Here is a 5,157-nt window from a genome sequence, read left to right on the forward strand (position 1 = left end):
CCAGAAAACCAAGCCTGACAGAGCTCAAGAAGCATCTGGACAACACTCTCAGGCACATGGTGTGGTTTCTTGGGGATATTCTGTGCAGGGCCAGGAGGTGCACTCAATGATAGTGATGGGTCCCTTCCAACTCAGCATATTCTGTGATTCTGTAACAGATCCAACTAACTCAAAGGATTTTCTCCACAGCTGTGTTTCATGTCTAGCCAAAAATCATAGTATTTAAGGAACCTTGTCTATTAGTTGGTAAGAACTTTCATAACTAAATTTATCCCGTACTGCAGTCACCCACTTGCATTTCCTCTAGTGTTACATCAATAGAAGATAGAACAAGGATTAGTTTTGCCTCCAAAATACACAGCATAATTCTCAAGTGTTTAGTGGAAACCTTTCATAATTGTCTCAGGATAAAGCAGACACTCTGGGCTGTCCAGTCAAGGCACTGAACATCCATCCCTAGACATCAGTCAGAGACATCCCATCTTCTGGGACAGACTCCAGAAAAGAAAATATTGTGATTAACTATGACCACTTTGCCAATAGTATCTCTTATGAGATGAGAATTTTAGGAGTTATGTATTTGATTATAATTAACTACATATCCTATTACATATAATAACAGGACCTGTTATTATGCACTTTATTAATGAAATATTTATTAGAACGAAACCATGAAGAACAAATTTTAAAACAGAATTTATACATCCAGTGGCATTTTCATTGGAAAAAAAACTTCAGATAACATTTCCCTTTGGAAAGAATTACCACAGTAATACTATGCTGTTTTGAACATGTTTAGATTTTTTTTTTCACCTCTTTTATGTAAGGCAACAAAAATTTGGATTAGAATCTCAGATGATCATTAACATATCATTGCACATAATCAGCTTTTTCCAGCACCTAAACACTGAATTAAAAAAAAAAAAAAAAAAAAAAAAAAAAAAAAGCTTTTGAGGGGTTTTAAATGAAGCAAAATATCCTGTTCCTACTTCGCTACTCAAAGTACTCCTTGTCAAACCTGACACACTCAGTGAAATCCCCTTTGACTTGATTTGCTGTGGGTTTTCAGCAGCCTCTGAAGCACCTCCTGGGCACCTCCCTGAGTGCACAGTCAGCCAATATCCCAAGAGCAGCAGCAAAGACACTGAGATTTCCCTCCCATCAATGGACTTTACCTTTCAGCTTCCCACCTCACTTTATGCAACCTACAAGAGTTATAAAAGATCTTACTTGGCAAACCTGTCTCGAGGTCCAGTGCCCTCAGTGCAGTCAGGCAGAATGTCCATTCTCCAGGATCTTGGGTCTGATGAGGTGCTTTAGCTAACAGAGAGCTTTCATGTCGTTGGAGTGGTGTCCTCCCCACCTACAGGCTTGGGAAAACTGGAACTGGTGAGAGGCAGTACAAAATGCTAAATACGGTGCACAAAATAACAGCATCCAGGATAGAGAGCTATAATGAAAACAGCTGTGAGGATACATACATAAACACAGATTTTTACAGCCCACTGAGCCAGTAAGAGAACATCAGAGAAATATATTAAAGGGGTAGCATAGGGGCAGGTACAATATTTTACTTTTTAAAATTACATGATCACCAAAATCAAGTACAGGAGAGAATAAAGTTAAAGAAACAGGTGGTTTTTTGCAAATATCAAACAAAAAAAGAAGGCTGGAGAGGGATACCAGTCTCTTCATTCTCCTGGGCACCCGCAACTTAGTTTTTTTTAGGAAGAAGTTTCCAGACAGAAAAACCAGCCTTGTTCAACTCTGGACCTCAGTTTAAACTGCAAACCAAACTAAACAGCAAAGAAAGTACACATTCAATTTTTCTTCCCAGCTTCTATTAAGGGGTGGAGAGCCAGAAAAGAAAAACATGGTGGTGATGGGAGCTGAGCCAGCAGCTGAACCGCCTGCCAACTAACCCCAGAGCTCTTCTTGTTCAACAGGGAAACCTGCAACCACTGTGTATCATCCCCATCCCTCTTCCCTGCTCTAATTGGACATTTTTGTCTCTGGAAAACCTGAGGCCGGAGGACAGTGCAAAGTCACAGGGTCACCACTCTGTGATACTCTTCTCTGGCTTATGGCCTTGAAGCTGTGGAATTGTCCTGGAGAGACTGAGAAAAAAAAAAACATTAGGAAGAAATCTTAAAAAGCAGGGATAGAAGGAAAGCAAAGGTTCAGAATTATTAAGGCATTTCCTCCCTATAACATTTCTACCTTTAACCAATATCAAAGCAGCCTGAAGGCCCATGGTTTATCTTCCTAGCATCATTTTTCAGTAATTTTGGATGGGTGAGCCTTGACTGACAACTCACAAAAATCTGACTGCCTTCTGGCAGCTGTGGTGTGTATGATCACCCATGACCTTGTTAAGTCACATCGCTGAGTGCTTGTCTAACAGAAAGAGACACTGAACTGTTAAGGACTTCCACCACAGCCTTCCAGGCCTCTAGAACTGGCAGAGAGGAATAAAGGGTCCACCAAAACCAATCAAGAGCTGCTGTTGGAGAGCCCATGTCCAGTGAGGGGATATTGCCTCTTTACTGGAAGGGACCCAAACGTCATCCATTAACAGACTGCAGTTTCTTAGGATGAAGAAACAGGATTTACAGGGAAAGCTGCACTATCCTTGAGAAGTCCACCAAGCTGACACATCTGCTTGACTCCTCTCAGTGATAAGGAAAAACTACTGAGTCTGAGTTTCTGCAAGTTTGCCTCATAGCTTGAGTAGAAGTTGGAAGTTCAGCCAAGACCCTTGTGCTCCTACTAAAAAAGCTTTTTTGTATGCTTTTTACTTGTGTCTCTTTGTTTTAATGAGAAGATCAAGCAAGAAGCAGCAGCGCCAGCACTGGTTGTAGTAGCAGAAACAAAAAAATTGGTCAGAGCTTTTGTCCAGGTCTTGTTTCCATGTGGGTTCTCTGATGTTTAATGAGAGTTGAACTCATATTACAGCCTTTTCCTTGGAAGAGATTGTCTTCTTCTTCACTCCCTCTGCCTATTTCAACAAAAGTGTAGCTCCATTATCTCTAAGACATCATCAAACCTTGAACTTCTGTTAAACTCGGTCAAACTGGCCAGTACATGAGACAGGGATGGCAGGTAGGGTACAGAGCAAATGCATGGAATAACTACTTCCACTACTTTTCCCCTTTCTCTTCCCACAGATATGTGGGAGGCTTGCAGCTAGACCAACACCACCAGATAAAGGGATCCTGTAAAAAGAGCGGCTCTTTCCCTTTGTTGCCTCAACGAATTGCTATCTACAGCAATAGACAGCTTCTGCCTGTATGACCTCGCAGCCGCTTTCAGCTCCTCCCTCCATCCAACTTGCTGTAGCACAACAAAGCACTCCAAAAATAACATTTATTTTTAAAAACTGGAAAATGGCACAAACCACCCCAAAGGAGAGAATGACAATGGCGTGAGTTCAGCGCGGGCTTACGAACTGACGTTCCCCGCCAGGGACAGGAAACTGGAACCTCACGGAAAGAGACTGAATGGAACCAGAGAGAAGGGAAGTGCCAGAAGCCGCGGCCACCGGTGGCCAAATCCCGCCGAAAGGGTAACTCAGCCGCCCGGCCGTGCTGCGCTAGGGAGAGCCAGGACTGTGTCACAGCTCTAGATCTATAAACGCCTGTGCTCTGGAAGTCCGCACGCACAATGGGCTGGAGCGTGCAGACTAAGCAAGGAGAAATTTAAAGATGAGGAACATTTCCAAATGAAAGCGTTAAAGCTGGGGATCAGCAGAGACTGAACATCTGATTTCAATTCTAAATGATTTCTGATTAGCCAATGTTGACGCAGTACCCCAAATACAGTGAGAGTTTCTGTTCAAAATGGTATCCTTCAGTAATGACAGAGCTGGTATGTATGGACTGCTAAACAAAGGCCACACCACCACTGCTGAAGGGACTAGAAGTTGGACCAGGCAAAGGAGAAATAAACGAAATCATTTTTGTTGAACAGGCAGAGCCAGATGTGCCACACTACCTTACCTCTTGTATAACCACTTAGATCACATGTAAGGTAACTTTCACAAAAATGGAGTTATAAGTGCATAATAAATACATCTAGAAAAATTCCTTGCTTATGAAGAACAGAAATTAATTTTAATTTGTTAAGTAATAAAAGCTGAATGCTAAATTGTAATGCTGAAATGAAGACAGGTTTTTAGAAGCAGTACGTTTTTGATGTAATATTTGAAAATGATCAATTCAAATTCTGCTTTTGAAAAATTTTCTGGGCTTTGATCTCACTCCAAGTTGAGTCCAGAAAAACTATTATATGGCTGACATTAAAAGTGTCGAAACAAAGTGATTTATAATGGAGACACAGAAAATAAATCACTATTTGAGCACTTTTTAACACATCACAGATTAGAGCCAGAAGACCAGACTAAGTTGTCACTGAGTTTGTAAGCTTTCCCGCTGCAGCTGAGGACCACAATACACAGAAGAGCAAATTCAGTTAATGAACTCGATCAGATACACACAATGACCTGTGCCTTCCCTCAAAAGGCACTTAAAAATTATGATCTCCAAAGACATTAACATGACCACAGTCAGCGACCTGCAGCAAACTGAGAAGCAGGGCTCCTCTGGCTAGAGCACAGATGCATGCACCAAGGCCCTGCTTGGTGAGCGCAGACCAAGAAGAATTTGTGACCATATTTGACCACCAAAATGAGAAGAGCCATTAACATCCTGAATTAATGGGCTTAGTGGTTTTCAAATGAGGTATTTTCATGATGGACGTGGTGTGGATTCAGCAAAGTATTTGCCCTTTAACAAATACAGCTTTGGTTTCAAAGATTTGATTAGGCTTAATACCATTAGGGAACCATTACTGACTTTATGCTGTTGTTGTTACTGGTTTAACTATCGATTTCTGAACCAAAAATTGCAGACAGTTGGCTTGACCAAGAGTCAAGGTTTAGGAATGCAAAAGCAAATCCAAGGTACAGATGAGCTTCAGATGTAGACAGGCTTTAGAGAGTTTAATAGGCTCTCCAGAGTTTGTCAGGTCACAGAGGCTTTTCTTTTTGTGGGGTGTGCATGAGCCCAGTTGTTTCTTTGCATGTGTTGTTTGTTTTGAACACTTGTGACCTCAGCCAGAGTGAGTGGAATTCATATGGGCAATTATTGCATGCAACAA

This window comes from Chamaea fasciata, unplaced genomic scaffold (genome assembly GCF_029207755.1).
Source record: "Chamaea fasciata isolate MVZ Bird 193981 ecotype frontalis unplaced genomic scaffold, bChaFas1.0.hap1 SCAF_3, whole genome shotgun sequence".
NCBI lineage: Eukaryota > Metazoa > Chordata > Aves > Passeriformes > Sylviidae > Chamaea > Chamaea fasciata.